The sequence below is a fragment of the Coturnix japonica genome, chromosome Z (assembly GCF_001577835.2).
Source record: "Coturnix japonica isolate 7356 chromosome Z, Coturnix japonica 2.1, whole genome shotgun sequence".
NCBI lineage: Eukaryota > Metazoa > Chordata > Aves > Galliformes > Phasianidae > Coturnix > Coturnix japonica.
The window spans coordinates 25,378,388-25,397,403 of NC_029547.1; positions in this window are offsets into that span (position 1 = coordinate 25,378,388).

Sequence of the window (19,016 nt, forward strand, 5' to 3'; positions counted from 1 at the left end):
AATGCAGCTTGATTGGATATATATTTTCACGTAGGAAATGATTCAAGGTGAGACCATGCAGATAAATTTATCTTAAACCCGTTTATTTTCCAGTTCTTGGAGCAGAAATCTGAAGGGAAAAAAAAAGAGCTTTTATTTTTTTGCTTCGGGTCTTTTATATTGCTTAGTTTGCTGATAATTCTTTGAGGAAACAGAAGTGACATTTGGAGTCTGATAGAATTATAGCAGGACAAACGTTTTAATTTTAGCAATATATGTTTTTTTAAATGTATTTGTTGGAGCACGAGCTCTGGTTTTATGTCCATTTTTAGCTATTCATCAGCAGAGGGCAATATAACCATACATTTCCTTGGAAAGATCTAATTTGTTGATCTTTTTATTTCTAGTTTTAACTAAAAGAGCACCTGCTTGTAAATACTGAGGACAATATGTGAACTCATGAGGAAAAAGCAATGAACTGTGGTATTAGTATTCCTTATACACTTTTTAAAAGGCTGTAGAACTTTCTAGTAGTTGTACCGTATGGTAGGTATTCTCTGTGTTCATAAGCGAGCCGATAATATCCAGACCTGGCAACATGTACTATTACTGTTTTTTTCTTTTACTGGAAGTATGCATTGCTGTCAGGTAATGAATCTTTTTGTAATGTTTTTTTGTTTCCTTGGACAGACTTCTGCAAAATATTTCAGGCTTACTGTCATCACTATTTATGTTTTCTGGTGGCACTTTGGAATTAAATCTCGTATGAAGATCTGATATTAATGTACGCACTGCATACTCGTGTGATAAGCTGTGATTAGTAAGATGTGCAGTGTTGAGAAAAAAGGGATTCAAGTCTCCGTTAAAACTCATTCTTTCTGCACATTGTGAGAAGGAAAGTTTTGTCCTATGGCTGGGGTGATATGATGAGCCTTTACAGTCATTAAGGAATGTGGGTGCTGTAGCCTTTTAGTGTACATCATGTTAATACAGATTTGTTACCACAGTTCTTTGATTTCTGTGTTACCATTTAAACTCTCATTTAGTTCTTTCAAAACATATTCAGAATCTTAACATGGTTATTCATGGGCAGCAGATTTTTTTTTTTTTTTTTTTTTTAGAAAAGCTTTCTTATTTCTGGTGCTCTTGAGGCATATTCAGAAAGACTTCAGACATATGGTTTCTTGTTTTTCATCTTCTCCTTTGGGCATCACACATTCAAAGAGTCTATTTTACTGTCAGAGAGTACATGCAGTTTCTGCTAACAGACTGGGACAGGCAGCGTTTACCACTGTTAAAACATGAGGCTGGGATTAAAAGACTCTGCGTTCTAGCTCCAGCTCTGCCCTTGGCTTGCTGAATGACCTTAGGCATTTGCATCCATCTCTTTACTTTTGTTGCAAATCATTGGATTACGCTGGTTTTCCTCTATTTCCTAAAATAGTTTTGAAGATTAATTTGCCACTTTATAAACTGTCGTATTTAAAATGCAAATAACAATTAAACTGCTTTTAGTATTGCATGCAGATAAGAACAGCAGAATAGATCTTAAAGAATGTGTGTGTATTAGTATGATATGGCTTTTATATTTAATTTTTTGCACAGATCTTAGTGCTCATTTATTCTTTGTTCCCAAACTGCCCCTAATTATATGGTTTGATTAAATTACATAGTCTTGTATTCCATAAGCCTGTTTGTTGCAAAATGGGAACAATTTCAAATCAACTTTAGTAGGTACTGAAGTCCTAGGCTGGGAAACATAAATGCCAAGTAATAATTATTCTCACTATAAAACTTGGTTTAGAAAAAACTCAGCATTTGCATGTATAAATATAGCACTCATAAACACAAATGGTTAATTAAGTACTACGTTGTTAGATGGTTAAAATGAACACAGTTTGCTTATGCAGATCTGGCTAGCAGTGTGCACGTTAGGTAAGTAGTTTAAAAATCACCTCTCTAGGATCATAGATTTTTCATTTCCTCCGTGCTGTTTCATCTTTTTTAAAACCAGTTAATTGGAATGAATTCAAACAGTTTTACCGACATCTCCTTCCAGTTGGTGATTTTATTATCCATTATACCAGGGTTAAGTGGGAAAGAAGAAGCAGATAGCCTAATAGGATGGCTTGCAGAGCTAAGCCTTTCTCATTTTCAGTGCTACATCCGGGCACATGCATGTGATCATCTACTGTGTCTTGGCAGAGTAATGGTGCCTTCTGAAAATGTACTAACTAGAAGATTTCTGATCATCCTGCCATGTCCCCAGTCATTTGGTACTGAGCCATGTCCTAGGACGAAGCAGGAGGATATTTCTTTTTTTCCTAATCATTTGGGAGTGTAAAAACATTCTTTGTTACTAAAATACAACAGTTAGTAATAACCAAATATGTATGTCACAGTTCATTCTTATGCATTACATATGTGGTATTGAATGAATGACAGAAGAGCCTTACTTTGAAGACCTGGGACAAGCGGAGACAGAAGTCCAATTTGATTAAGCAGATTTCCATTAAAATGTAAAATATTCACTGTGCTTATGTAACACAGGTATAGGTGACTATTGAATTTAGTGGAGATGTACTTAGGTGTGAGCACATTATTAAGCATTAATCAGACACTGCTTATAGATTTTAGAGTTTCAGAACATGATTTGCAGAGGAAGTTGGTAAGCCAGTTGTAAGCAGATGTATCTCTAGCATCTCACTCAGATTGTCTGCTAGAACGTGTTTTCAAACCAAGGTAATGATGTGTGACAGGCTTCTTGTCAGAAATGCATTTTGATCTGGTGTCTCCATAAGGTTTTATATTAGGCAGTTGTGTGTAAGGTCATCGCATTTTTTGAAAAGGTTTTATTTTTTTTTTAACCTCTGTGTCTCAAACTCCATTTAAATTTTTATATAACCTAGATAATTGTATTCCTGCATTTTCATTATAGGAAACGATGTGTACAGAAAACAACTGTTTTTCTTTCTGACGACTGCAGTTGGAAACAAATTCATTGTAATGATTTCTAGGACTTGAGATGAGAGTGTCACTGTTGGGTAGTTGGTATTGCTGCTCCTGGTCTCATTAAATATGTGAAAAGAGTCTGTATGATGTGTGGTATAGATTATTCTGATAAAACCATTAATTCCCCAAATTGAATATATTGGTGCATGGAACTGTTGAGTAAAAGAAAATAGCAAGTATTCTGTTTCCTTCTTCCTTTGTTATTTTTTACTATTTTATTTCAACCAAACCACCCCTAATCCCCCCAGACCCCCTTTTTTTCTGTTGACTTTCTTTAGAATGCTTTTTTTTTTTTTTTTTAAAGGAGTAACGAGTGCCTTTCAAACTACTGTCTGATCTCAAAAGTGTTGAATTCTATGATTATGCAAGACAGAAGGCACTACAAATATGATGGAGGTAGCTGACAACACTTGGGCAACCAACTTGGACTTAACAACTGGTTGCTCTTTGATCCTAACACTTGTCCAGTTGTTCCTGTGGATAATACAATATGAGAAGATTCAAGTCCCACTCTACATTGCTGTTACCTTCTTGGATATCAAATCTATGTTTTGAGATATGTGTTTTCTTAGAGTAGGTGAACACCTTGAATACCTCCGGCTATTTCTTGTACCTATTAATAATCTCCTTTCACCCTTGAGTGAAGCTGAGGGAGGAAAATAATCTTAAAGAAAACTGACATTTCCTTCTCATGCAGTAGACAGGCTTGATTCCTCTTGCATTTGCTTTGCATTTCTTTGCATTTAAAACAATCCATTTTCAAGAAAGTGCTTATTTTGCCTGTTGGAAAGGGATCTTAGCATGATGATGGACAGTTGGCTGAATATGAGCCAGCAGTGTGCCCAGGTGGTCAGTATGGCCAATGGCATCCTGGCTTGGAATGGTATGGTGAGCAGGACAAGGGCAGTCATCCTGGTTGCAGGATAATATCCTGGATGAGGGATAATGGCCTCAAGTTGCACCAAGGTAAGTTTAGGTTGGACATTAGGAAACACTTCTTTACAGAAAGGGTAGTTAAACACTGGAATAGGCTCCCCAGGGCGGTGGTGGAGTCACTGTCCTTGGATGTGTTTAAGAGCCGTTTGGATGTGGTGCTCAGAGATATGATTTAGCAGAGGGTTGTCAGAGTTAGGGTACTATGGTTAGGCTGCGGTTGGACTTGATGATCTTTGAGGTCTTTTCCAACCTGGGTAATTCTATGATTCTATGATTTAGTACAGTACTACAAGCATGTGTAAGGTGAAATATCACAGATATTCACCTTATATATCACAAATATACTGTATAACATCTGTAGAACCTGCTTTGATCTGTAGAGCTGCCCTAATGGTTGTATTTAAAATCTGTACTTCAGAGAAGCTTTAGCAAGAATAGAAGCTGAGGGGGAAGGGAAAGTTTGGGAGAAGATGCCTATGCAAACCAGGTGAGGGAGGACTCTTTTCCTTACTGTTTTCAGCAAAAAGGGAGTTGGTTTGAGCCTTACGTACACTTTCTCTCCTGGCACCCTGGGGTAAAGGATCCTCTGACAAAAAAAGTCATGCTTTCTACCTGGCATGCTTCTAGATATTTTTAAATTCTGCTGTCCCCTTGCTGGTCTCAGGTTTGATCTGTAGATACTAATTTAGTGTATGAGTGTTTGTCACGTACTTGACAGAAATGACTCAGAGCTATACATCTGCAATTCACAGATCACCATTAAGGGGCATTGTTGTACTTAATGAGGGGAATACATCAGTCCATTGTCAGTTTCATGCCAGTCTGCAGTACCAAGATGCTGCAGTACTAATGAGAATGTATAATCCAGGATGACTAATAATATGATATCTTATGACCTAGATGAGGACAAGTATGGACTCCTGTGCAAAGTCAGTTAAAATTGATTTTGCATGTGTATTCCCAAGCTGTGAAGGCAGTACTTGTATTTTCTGAGATCTTGTCTGTGTTCATACCAGGATTTGTGCCTAATACCCAAATATCAGTGGTCTGCAGATTTTCAGATGGAAGTTCTTCCACAAATACTTGTTTTGGATTTTTTAAATAGATTTGCTATGTGGATTCTTTTCTATATACTTCTGAAACTGTTCATTTTATTTGACATCTGTTATTGAAAGTATAAGTGATGGAAATGGCTGGATAAAGCTGAATAACTTACATTTTCTCCATGTTTGTGGAGACAATTGTATGACACTATTTAAAATATGCTTTTGTTTAAACTTCTACCTTCATGTAATGTGTTTGATGACCATTAGCTAGGTGTTTTTTTTTGGGCTAGAGCTTAAAAAGGATTAGATTGTACTATCTTTGTCTGACATATTTTCGGGTGGTGTTGAGAGTAGATGTCGCGGTGTTTCATGACAGGAGATAAAGAATTAATTTCCAATTCAAAATTCTCTTCTGTGCTTAATCTGTTAGAACATGTTAAGGAAATGCTATTTGGCGCATATTCTCTGAGGCTATAGTCAGATGTCTTTTCTTTTTTTCTTCAGTTTTGCTGTCTTAATGGAAGTAATCTCAGCCCTGCTGGGTTCCATGGGCATTTCTGAATCAAAATCATTGCTCTTTCAGAGCAAGCAGGTACTTGGAAGAAAATGGATAGTCTTTTATTCTGTTATGGTAATGCATAGGAGAAGTGAGGCCTAGTAGCAAATTTAGGAACAGCCTAAAATTGTTCAGACTTTTTTTGCAAAACGGGGGCCAGCAATTCCTTGAATCTGTGACATGGTCTTATATTTCAAATATAAAAAAAAGTACCACCGTGGTGGCACAGGCTGGTAGAATGCTGCATTGCAACACTGGGGCCTGGGGTTCAAATCCCCTGTTTGGTGCAAGTCAGTAGAAGTGGCCGCTCTGCTACACAGAGGCTCGAATCCCGGGGGTTGGACTCAATGATCCTTTAAGGTCCCTTTTCAAACTGCACAAGACGAGGTTCTTTACTATTACTATTACTATTACTATTACTATTACTATTACTATTACTATTACTATTACTATTACTATTACCATTACCATTACCATTACCATTACCATTACCATTACTATTAATTACTATTATTTCAAAGCATCCTTGCAGCAAAGGAATATAAATATGGCTGTTAACGATTAGCAGTAGGGTGAAAAGTCATTGCAGTGATTAATTTGTTTATTTAAGATGAATCAAAAGGACATACCCTTCTATCCCATGTTTTTAATTTTAATTAGGAAACTTACAATACATCAGTCAAACTCAGATTACTTTTATGTGCTTTAAATTGTTTCTTGAAGTCAGAATAAAATGGATTGAAATTGGAGTTCGCTAGGTGGAAACTATGTACATTGTTTAATGACAGCCTTGTTTGAGGTAAGATATTGTAAGCAGGAAGCTGAGATTTCAAGAGAATGTAAGACTGTCCAAATTATGCTGTATCTGAACTGAATACTGAGCAGTTTTAAACCTGTTGATCACCATCTAAGAATGTTGATCACCATCTAAGAAACCATTTTGGGAATGTGGTGTATCCCTGAGTTAAAGAAGAATGGTGTTTATCATTTGCCCTTCATCTTCAAGTATGTTTTGAAATAGCACTTTGCATCAACAACTTTTCTTGTTGTGAAAAACAGTGTGTTGTTCTTCACTTCATGTCACTACAGAACAGATAATACTGTGTGACCTATAGGAGGAAAGTAATAGTCTTGATTATTTTATTATTCATTTGGCAACTTAAATTCCACATTTTTGAGTTTAAAATAAGTAATGGCATTACCATGGGAAATATATGCAGCAAAACTGTAGTAATTGTATGCATAAAATACACTGCAGTTTTCTACATTGGGAAATGAAATAATGAGTATAAAGATAAAAAGAGGAACATTCTGAAATACAGATTCAACGAGTATGGTGTAAGAATAAAAATCAGTTCCTGAGATTTACGAGGGAGCAGACATTCTGAAAAGAAGACAGAAAATGAAAAGGTTTTTAAAATTTTTTTTCCTTTTATTAATTTTAAAGCCATATACAGTAAATAGAATGTGATGTTATTTCAGAACTGCAATATGAAAGAAAATAAGAGATTACTGTTAATTTTACTTCGATCATTGTAATTAGTATAGTAGAATTCTAAATTGGAATATCCTTAGAAATCGTTATTCTAGTCAGTGTATTTAATTGATTGAAAATTGGTACTTGCTGAGTTGTGCCAGCTGGTGATTGTTGTAGTAACAGGTGTGAAAAAATCTTTAAGTTATGAATAGGTAATAAGTAAATATTACAAAATAGATAATTTCAAAACAAAAAAAAAATGAATCCTGCTTTGTTAAAGTTGGATTAAAAATGTGTCTCAGACTTGTTTATTTTTTGCTTGTTTTGAAACAACATCTTGTTGAAATTCTTGTGAAATGGAGATGTCAGATATTTCTAAATAGGAAGGTACTTCAAAAAGAAGCCAGAGGACAACGAGCTGTTTATTACAACAGTTTGGCTTACTTTTGGCTTCTCATATTTGTTCTTTCTTGTCTGCTTTTTTGGGAGTAATATTTCTGACAATGAAAATATCCAGATATTTTGGAAATATATTGTATGCATTTTTTGGGGGTAAAATATGTATGTGGGTTGCTCTGAAAATAATGCCTTCTATTTATTTCCATGGAAACTACAAGAGGTTCAAAGAGCATAGCAACACCATTTGGCAATGCATATTCTGGGTCACTAAACTCTGTTTTTCAAGACAGTCAGCATCATTAGCTATGCATTTTTTCTAATGATGAACAAGGGCATACATGCCAGAATCTACACTAGGGGAGATGGCCACTGTCAGTGTTGCCACCTCTGAAATGTATCATCCACCGCTTCACTGTGCTCACGTCCACTGTTTGTTCTCCATAAAGGTTCAGCTAGCATTGGTGAATGTCAGTGGGTGCCATTTTTATCTCATGGAAGAATTCAGTGACACATCTCAAACATCTTGTATATTTAAGGCCTGCAAATGTGTGTCTGAATTTGCAATAAGTGGTTGAGAGAGCTGTCAGTCCCAGACAGTGAGCTGTCTGCTGGTGGAAGAGAGGAGGTGGGATTACTGATATATTGACTGACGTTTTTGAAAGTAAACAGCTTTAAAAGAAGACTCATAGAGATCGTAGAACCGTAAAATGGCCTGGGTTGAAAAGGACCACAATGCTCATCCAGTTTCAACCCTCCTGCTCTGTGCAGGGTCACCAGCCACCAGACCAGGCTGCCCAGAGCCACATCTAGCCTGGCCTTGCATGCCTCCAGGGATGGGGCATCCACAGTCTCCTTGGGTAACCTGTTCCAGTGCATCACCACCCTCTGTGTGAAAAAATTCCTCCTAGTATCTAACCTAAACCTCATCTGTCTCGGTTTTAAACCATTCCCCCTATTCCTAACGCTATCCACCCTCATAAACAGCTGTTCCCCCTCCTGTTTATATGCTCCCTTCAAGTACTGGAAGGCACAGTGTCTAGTTGTGGGACTGGAAATGAAGATGCTTATTTGAAGAATTATGGTACAAAAATATGTAAAAACATACTGGAAGGGATTATGATACAGGAACCAGCTGTGAAAATGTACTGCAGAGAAGAAAGTAGTGGAAAGTAAAGGTGCCTTTCCTACACCGTATGTGTTACACATCATTGGGATGTCGTGTATTGGCATTTTACATTTGGTGAGATGTATTTATTCAACGTATGAAGGCAGTGAGAGGTGTCTAAGTGATGATAACAAAATGAATTTGAAGAGCATCTTTAGTGAATATGTATCTGAAAAGGACAACATTAGCCTTGCTAGATCTATAATGATGTTTACTAAATGTGAATAAATTATTGTGAAGGAAAATTAGAAGTTTCAACTTGGCCAAAAGGATTAGATGCAGTCTAACATGGGTTCAGTTTGAATAGTACGTATGTTGAATTCATTTTTGTTGCAAATTGCTGTTATGTTTGGGAAGGATAACTGTGAAGAGACTCACCAATATTTTAGAGGGCATTTAGTATAAAAAGTGTTTCAGATTTCACTTTTAATGTGCTTGTATTGAAATTCATATAGTGTGTTTGGCTTCCCTGGATCTAGGAAAGATATGGGCAGTTCTTTTTACTCTTATGTGTGAGGAGGAGTATTATCAGTCTTTCAGTCTTGTGTGTAACAATGTTCAGGTATGAAAAAGTAGCAGTATCTAACTACTCACATATTCTTTCTTTGGTCATTTTGCTTTAGAGATATGAACAATCACAAAAAACAGATGGCCAGGCAGAATATGCCTGCATTAATATTAAAATTTAAGTGTTAAGTATAATATATTGCATACAGGGAAGGGAATCTTAAAATCAAGCATCTTTTCATGTTTATGATTGTTTATAGTGCTTTGCTTCCTGCTGCAGTAACTTGCTCATAGTGTTGAACGTAGGACTTGCAGTATTTATTTTTGGCAGTAATTTGGAAGTAAATTCACAATGCATTTTTAAAAGAAGTCTTGTCATTATCATCAGAGTTCTCAAGAAAAAGGTGCATGAGGGCATGAAAGACTGAGGAAATCATCCTGGCTGTGATCTTAGAAATTTCTTGGTGGTATTCTCAACATTATCTGTGTGTCTTTCTGAGATGCCTTAGGGAAGCCAGTGTTTACTTCTCATAAAGCTCTGATATGGTAATCCGCAGTCATCTTTCAAATAGCTACTGGCTTTCGTTGTGCACACAGGATGCAGTCTCGTGTATTATGGTAGAAGATACTTTTCGATGGGGTGATGAGGTCTTCTTTTGGTTAATGTCAGTGGAGAGCTATTCTGAATTAGTCTCCTACATAATTTGAGGAATTCCATTACGTACCTGTCTGCATATTTAGGTTTGTGATTTAAAACCAGTCTGCAGGAAAATTTATACTCCAGATTTTACATTCATGTTGAAATCACTTTGTGCTTGAATTTTAATACATTCTATTTGCTAAAAATATTTAAACATGAGGAGGGTTTTATTTGGAAACAAAGATATTAAATCTCTCCTTTAAAATTAAACTGAGTCTGAAAATGCATTAATTTGTTGAGCTTCCATAGTTTCTTACTTTTAATGGATGTGCCTGAATTATCATCCCGAGTACTCTGCAGAGACAGCAGAAACTTTAGAGAGCAGTTTGGACTATTTGAGTACAAATGTTTTTAAATCAGTCACCTAAATGGAGCTGGTAAATCCTGCAACTTTAACTTTTAAGGTTGGTTGTTAAAAAACAAATGAAGGAGCAAACATCAGCAACAACAAACAACAAAACAGAAAATATTTCTGGGGGGTTTTCTATGGTGTCTGCATTACACCACTGACAGTAGTTGGAACATGTTTAAACTGTAAAGTTTTAGCCTTTCTTCTAGGTAATCTGCTAGTAAAAGAAAGCTCGGCACAATTTTTTATGCAATGACAGAACAGTTGGCTATCTTTTACCTATTAAAAGCTAAAGTAACAGCTGAAGTTGGCTTTGAGTAGACCAAACTCTTCAAACCTCTGAGATCTGTAGAGAAAGCTCACTTTTTCTACCCAGGATTAGTCAGGTATAGAGCAGTGCACACCTTACTGCTGATTCTCCAGGAAGCAGAAACAGATACAGTGTCATCTGTTTGCTGTCATGCCAGAGATATGCAGCCAAATGAATTGCCTTGTGCATTAATGTTTATTGTTTTTGTTTTAATTCTTCCATTAGCTTTCTCTGTTTGCTGATAAATATTGTTTATGGGCATAAACAGACTGTCCTTGCACATCACTAAGCAGCTTCAGTGCTCAGTGATATGACGGTTCTGGAGATTTTCTGGGAGTAGATGTACCATCTTTAGCATAGACTCTGCTAAGCTTTGATTTTCCATCCAAATGTTTTATTCATTTATTGCGGAAGCTGTGCTGATAGTGAGCTTGATGTTCACCACCCATATATAATTGCGTACACACACACACACCTGTTTAAGAAATTGAAGTTAGAAATGTAGCAAACTTACTTTACTATAGAAGAAAATTAGGATGCCTAGTCATCAGTTAGGTGAAAATAACACTTGTGTATGTCAGGGTAGAGAACTACACGTTTTATAGATGCAGTAGCTCTTTTTCAGCCAGTAGGAATTTGCATTCTGACCACATTTGTTGCTGTAATAAGGACTTTTCATGAAGCATCTCTTTCACTGGTAAAAACAAGAAAAATAGACCACACATTGTTTTAGAGGCATGTCAACCTAAGATTTTCAGGTATTCGTGTGTTGTGTATTATTACTTGTCTTCATGGCATCAAGAAAATGCTCTGCATCTCTTTGTCTAGTGTAGACTAAAACCGAACAGTTCTTGAATATCACTTCTTTCTTACACCAATGTAGAAACTATTCAAAAAGGAATATCAGTGTTACAAGACCAAGCACTATGGAATCTGTCAAAACTAAGGGCTCGTTTTCTTTAATGTCTGTATTAAGGTAGTATGCAATGATGTAATCTTGAGTTTTACAAGCAAATGTATTTAGTTCCACTGGATGTTGCTTCATTAGCTATGTTCATTCACTTTATGTTCCTTTTTCTGAGTATATAATGTGTAGTCACACCATTCATTATTTAAACCTGGAACCAAAACGAAAAGAAAAAAAGTAAAAACCTGTTTTTTGTAGTACTTTTCCTTGTTGCATCTGTAAAATTCATAAACATTAATTTAACACTAGTCTGTGAATTAGGTGATATCATTATCTGCATTTTACAGCTCAGAAACTTAAGCTCAAAAGATACAAAGGCTGAAACAGTTTGTTCATCTAAAGTATCAAAAATGAGGTGCCAATAATGTTTTAAGTTTTAGCTTTTTCTTCCAGGGCTTTGAGCATCAGTTTGGTTGATTTAAACTGCAGATGTAACAGCTCATAACTTTTGCAGACTTCTTTCAAGCAGTATGTAACATTTCATTGGCTGCCACTCATGAAAAGTTGGACTTTGTGTTTAGTCTACTATCACACAGGAGCTCTGTGACTGAATAAAGGAAAGAATCCATTTCATCTGGTAGGTGTTCTCTATCCTTGAGAAGTTAGATTTGCTATTGCCACAGGGAGTTCCTTTCTTCATTCTCTTTGCATCTTCAAGTGTCTGCAAAGATGTAAAATATTAGCAATTACAAAATTTGCTCTGTCCTAAAATACACCTGTGCTGTGCATTAGAAATAAGTGTGCTCATATGGTGAAAAATAATACAGTAGTACATAGATGTAGAGGAATGGGTTAAAAGCATTCCTGGAGTTTCAATCCTAGTGTTTCCTATGTGAAAATTCCTTTAATTTGCGACCTTTATTCTCCTAATTCTTGCTTTAATTTAATATTTCAATGTGCTTTAAAAAAGTATAATAATAATTGAGAATTAGTAGTGTGATTTACAGTGGGGCTTGGACTTGTAAATCATCAGTACGAATCTTATATATTTGAGATAAAAATCTCAAATTTGGTAGCTGTTGCAAGTTACACTCTTGCTTATTAGCAGAAGGGATACAACCTAAACTGAGCCTGTAGACTACGTTGTTTTTTGGCAAAACTGGGAAGTCCTCAGTGTTCTATGAGATCTGTAGGAGACAGCATTCAATAGATGTAGACCATTCTGACGTTGGCCTATGGGTACTCATGTAGGATCACTCATAGAGTCATGGAATGGCTTGGGTTGGAATGGACCTCAAAATCATTTAGTTCCAAGTACCTTGCTGCAGGCAGAATTGCCAACCATTAAATCAGGCACTAGGTACGTTGCCTGATCTATTCTGCCTTATCCATGCAAATCTCATCACCTACACAGAATCATGGAATCATGAAGTTGTAGAATCATAGAACCATAGAATGGCCTGGGTTGAAAAAGACCACAGTGATCATTTAGTGCTACGTGCAGGGACTGCCAGCTGCCAGAGCCACATCCAGCCTGGCCTTGAATGCCTCCGGGCATGGGGCATCCACAACCTCCTTGGGCAACCTGTTCTACCGCGTCACCACCCTCAGTGTTGAAAAACTTCCTCTTAATATCTACCCTAAACCTCCCCTGTCTTAATTTATGTCTCTCTTTTCATTCCAGTTTCAGATTTCTGATCTTCAAAGGCCTTTTCTTCCTATTTCCCCGCTATGTTTATTCCTTAAGTGCAGACTTCCCCACCTTCTTCCTGCCTTTTTCCAATACCTTTTCCAGCTCATATGGACTCCATTCTGGATTTTTAAACTTCCTTACAGAACTGCAGGCTTCTCTACCTGCTGCACTCTCATTCCCCTCCAGCCCTGTATTCTGTTCAAGTATCTTTGCTTTTTTTGGCCATGTTATTGTTTTGATCAGTATCTATAAGTATACGCCTTTGTAGTTTCATGTGAATCTTGAGTAGTCGTCTTAGGTAACATGTACTGTTGCCAACAGTTAGACCATATCCAGTATAGCAACAGAAATTTTGCAGAACTGCAGAATAGCTACACTAAAAATATAAGGATTATATATATAAATAAATATGTCCCTGCTCAGGGGAGATCTTATTGCTCTCTATAGCTTCCTGAAGGGAGGTTGTAGTGAGCTGGGGGTTGGCCTCTTCTCTTGTGTAATCAGTGATAGAACTAGAGGGAATGGTTTTAAGCTGCGCCAGGGGAGACTCAGGCTGGACATTAGGAAGTATTACTTCTTGGAAAGGGTAGTCAGGCATTGGAATGCACTGCCCAGGGAGGTGGTGGAGTCACCGACCATGGGAGTGTTCAAGAAATGTTTGGATGTCGTGTTGAGGGATATGATTTAGCTGGGAAGTATCGGTAATGGCTGGACTAGATGATCTTCTAGATCTTTTCCAACCTTGATAATTCTGTGATTCTGTGAAGAACTAAGGATACTTCACATCTTTTGCCAATGATGTTACCTCTCTGATCTTTATAAAAATAATATGAATTCTCACTTGGATCCTTTTATTGGGTTGCATCACCCTGATGTAGCTTTTCCACTTTACTTGAACTTTTTGCAGTAGTTTCAAACAGGTCTTAAAATGTTGGGCCATGATCAGCTGTTTTGTCTTCCATTGCTGAACTTATCACTATTGTGTTAGATCCTAAACTTCTGTAAGATGCCCTTTCCTTTAGGAATACTTTCCATCAGGACTGTGCTGAGACCTTTTCAAGTAGCGTTAAGGTACTACTTCCAGAGCTGTGTACTGCATAGGAGTAAGTTTGGAGCTATCCCCAGTGACCAACTTGTTACACTTTTTGAGATACTGTCTTGCTTCCCATAGTCTCGAAGTGAAAGACTAAATTTGAAACTCAAATTATTTATCTGATTTTTGCTTTGTCTACAAAACACACTCAGAATAACACTGCCACTTTTCTTTAGCTTTGTTGTTATACTCTTTGATAAATCTTAGTTTTAGTATCACTTGGGCTTGGAGATGAATCAAACTATGCTGACACATTATTCAAAATGGACTCCAGCAAAATTGAAAGATCAGAAATCAATTGAATATGCAAAATGTTGAATGGCCTGTTCTTGGCGTGGGTTCAGATCCTATTTCCAGTGATAATGGTTATGCTGCAATCAAAGTAGGTGTTATTTTCCATACACTTTCTAATGGTAGAAAAGCTCTGTGAAGGACTATATAGGAAGACAAAGTGCTTCTGAAAAATAAGTAAACAGAGTTGCTTTTATTCACAGCATTTCTTTGTAGATTTCACTCACTCTTTTTGTTACATTCATTCACTCTTGCTGACTTATTCGTTTTTACTAAGGTGTCCAAGCAGTCTGTCTTGAATTACAGCCAAGGGAACACTGACTTCTGAGTTTTTATCACAGATTTGGGTTTCTTCATGTTGATCTCTGCGATTTTAGCAGACCTTATGCTCAGGGCCCAATTAAGTACATTCATACCATTGTTGCTTGTGTTCTGTTAACTGTGGTGTCTGGATGCAGTCAGCACTCAGCATCAATCTATTTCCTGCTCTATGTGGATTCTTCCTTGAAGTTTCAGTTGCTCTTTTTTTTGCGATTGGCTACCGATACACTGTTCTGTTAAAGCCTTATATACCATTTTGTATGGTGCCTGTATACATTTGTGTCCTTTGTACTGCAGTGTTGTATTGCCTATACTTAGCTCAGTGTGGTGTACAAAATAGAGAATTATTGAATGCAAAATATGCAAGTGACAATTACATAAATAAATACTGAAACATTGGAATTGGTATGAAATGGTTTATAATGTCAGGCATATGTATGTTGTAAAAAATAAGTTGAGGAAACACAAAAGATACTTTTTAAACAGAGAGTATATTTAATAGAATTCATTGATTGTATTTCAGGTCAACTACAGAAGTGTTGCGAGGTTATGCAGGGAACAAGTTAGGAGGATTTTGGCCAGCTAGAGCTTAACTTGGTCACCATATCAAAAGGAAGTAAAAATGTTGTTATAAGTACATAAACAGGAAAAGAAAGAGAAAGGAGAATTTCTGATCTTTTCTGGTTGAAGAGGGAGAGACAAAAAATGTGAAAAAGGCTAAGGTAATTAATGTCTGTCTTTTCCTGAGTCTTTATTACTGAGACCAGCTGTTCTCGGAGTACCCAGTCCACTCAGCAGGAAGGCAGAGGCAGGGAGCAGAATGAATCCCTTATAATCCAGGGGGGAATGGTGAGAAACTTCCTGCACTGCTTGAACACATACACTGATCTAGAGAGGTGGATGGGATCCACCCAAGGGTACTGGTGGAATAGGCAGAAGAGTTCACCAGGCTACTTTCTGTAATTTACCAGCAGATCTGGCCAGCCGGTGAGATCGCAGTTGACTGGAGCTTAGAAAATGTGACATCTGTCTAAAATAAGGGCGGGAAGGAGGATCTGGATAATTGTTGGCTTTGGTGCCAGGGAGGATCATGGACAAAGTGTCATCATGTGGCCCATGCAGGACAACTAACTGATCAAACTCAGTCAGCATGGGTTTATGAAAGATGGGTCCTGTCTGAGTAACCTGGTCTACTTCTATGGTAAGATCACCCGCTTATGTTGACAAAGAAACATTGTGCATATTGTTTGTTTGCTTTTTAGCACAGTGTTTCCCCACAGCACCCTCCTGCAGAGACTGGCAGCTCACTGCTTGGACAGACGTAGTGTTCACTGGGCAAAAACCTGTCTGGATGGCCAGGTCCCAAGGGCTGTTGTGAATGAAGTTAAAAGTGGTTTGCAGATGGTTACAATCAGTGTTCCCTAAGGCTCAGTATTGCAGCCAGTCTCATTTAACATTTTTATCAACTAGATAAAATCTCTGGACAAGATTGGGTGCAACCATAGTAAGCTCCCAAATGACATTACACAGAGTGTGAGTGTTGATCTGCTTGAGGGTAGAAAGTCTGTGCAGAAGGACCTGGGTAGGCTGTATCAGTGGGCAACAGCCAGTTGCATGGCATTCAAGAAGGCTGAGTGCTAGGCTTGCTGCTTGGGTCATAACAATGTCATGCTGGGGAACTAGTGGCTGGAAAATTGTCCAGCAGGAGAGGGGTGCTGGGTGCTGGTCAGCAGCCAGCTGAATATGAGCCAGCGGTGTGCTCAGGTGGAGAAGAAGGTGAATGGCATCCTGGCCTGCATGAGAAGTAGTGTAGCCAGCAGGACTAGGAATGAGATTGTCCCTCTGCACTTGGCATTGGTGAGGCCGCATCTTGGGTATTGTGTTCAGTTTTGGGCACGTGCTGCAAGAAGGAAGTTGAATTGCTCAAGTTTGTGCAGACAAGAGCAGCAAAGCTGGTGAAGGGACTAGGACACAGGGTGTGCGTGGAATGGCTGAGGTAGGATTTCTTTCCAAAGAGGGTGGTTATGCATTGGAAGTGAACCAGTGTTTACTTTAGGATAAGACGCTGCACATTGTAGAACAACTAGATTTGAAATTAAACCCATGCAAAGCACCACCCCAGGAGGTGTTTAGGAGAAATGTGGACGTGATGCTTAGGGATGTGGTTTAGCAGTGAAATTTTAGTGTTAGGAGGATGTTGGATTTGCTGATTTAAGGTGTTATTTCCCACCTAAATAATTGTACGATTCTGTTGGTATACTTGCAATATACGAATGAGTGATTTCCTTTATTTTGTCATGTTTCTGTGAGAATAAAAGACACTGATCTTATTAAGACTTGGTTAAGATACTTCAAGGGGAAACAGCTTTATTTGGTTGCATGCTTTTATGCTTTAATTGCTTTTTTTTTTTAAATATCTGAAGCATTTGTTTATTTATTCCTTTTTTGTATTATACAACTTTAGAAACAGCACTGTTTAACAAAGTCTAAATCCTGTCACTGACTCTGCCATTACTATCTGTACTGTGTTAAAAATCCAGGACATGTCTGTATGCTGATATCAGAAATATCACATTTGTTAGCAAATGGAAAATTTAGAGGGATTTTCCATGTCTTTAGGGTAGCATTAGAACCAAGGTTTAATTTTGAACAGTGATTGTTTTACCTATAGAAGGCATGTACTGCTGTGGTTCATAGAATACTTAATATTTACTGAAATTCTTCAATGTATTTCATAAAATAGATGTCCTTCTTTTCTGATGCTGTGGGAAGATAGTACTTCCAGGGGAAAGATGCCATAGCATCTTTATATGTAGCAGGTACTTTTTTCTTTACACAGCAGCTCTGATTTAAGATGACATTGATGGAATCACTGTGTAACTTCAGTGCTCATTAAAAAAAGATGACATAACTTAAAAACTCTTCAAAATATTTGATGCTTAAAAATAAATATATGAATTAAGTAATCTCTTCTAAAATTCAGTAGAAAATATTAAATATTGTAAGTGTACAATAAGGGGTTTTGTGGAAATAGCTGTTTATTTAAAAAAAAAGCCTTACAGATGTATCTGACATTTTCAGCTAATGTTATGAAGCAACGTTATTACATTAACATAGTGTATTGGGATTGAGGATGAGCAGATGGTGAATTAAAACTGTGTAGATCAAAATATGAATGTGAGTCCTTTGTCCTATGATAAACAATTACATATCTAGAAGTTAAATAATTAGAAATCAAATATTTTAAATTCTATGTAGGTATATTCCAACAGATAAATAAGTAGTAAATGATGAGTTTAGTGTTCTATTTAGTTTGATGAGAATTTTAATCCACGGCACATAGGAGCATGTGCAAATGCATGATGTGATAAGCTATTTTACAGAGTGCATGGTGTTTTAAAACTAGTATGATATGAGAGCATTTGTAATCTTTTCTAGTGAATTGTTACAAAGAGTGGATGCCTTCTTTAAGAAGCATTCATTCATTTTCATATAACAGGCAGCAGTTCTGACCGTTGTTTTCTTCTTGCTACAAGGGATTATGAGGATATGAATTATATTCATGATATAAATAATATGTCGTATTTGATCTGGAGAATCACAGGAAGGATCAGTACAAAAACTGCTGTTGTATCACATTTAGTAGCAGACCAGGTACATGGTACAAGTGGTAACAATGGAGATTCTTAGGTACTCGCGACAAACATTTTTTCAGTAAAAACCTTATGAAAACAGAAGTTGAAAAGTGTTTTATTCCTAAGAGCAGGTAGGGTAACAGTGATTTTTTTGGTCATATAATGAAGTAAATTTGAAGAAATAACTGGATGGATACATGGTACTTTTTGTTAGGTGTTAATTTATTTATGTTACTTTTGTTCTAAGAATCAACTGCATATAAACTTTAGTGATGTGAGCGTTCCTTGAAAACAAGATAAGCACCAAACTTCAGCAAAGAGTTTTTGTATGCTGAGCAGTTTTGCAATATGAATTTCATGATTTTTTTTTTCCAGACATGTTTTTTTTCTGTATAATGTTTTTTTTTTTTGCTTTTTCCCCTGCATTTTGTTTCATCACTGGAAATTTGTTTTCCTGTATCTATTAATTGAAATCTCTGAATCAAAAACATTCATAATATGAAGTGAATATAGTCAATAAAAATAGTATATTGCATTCATAATAAATATGATTTTATTTTGTGTGTGAAAGTATAAATCAATTTATACAGGGTAAACAGATTCCAAGATTTAAAATTGACCTAGTATGTTAGTGGTATTA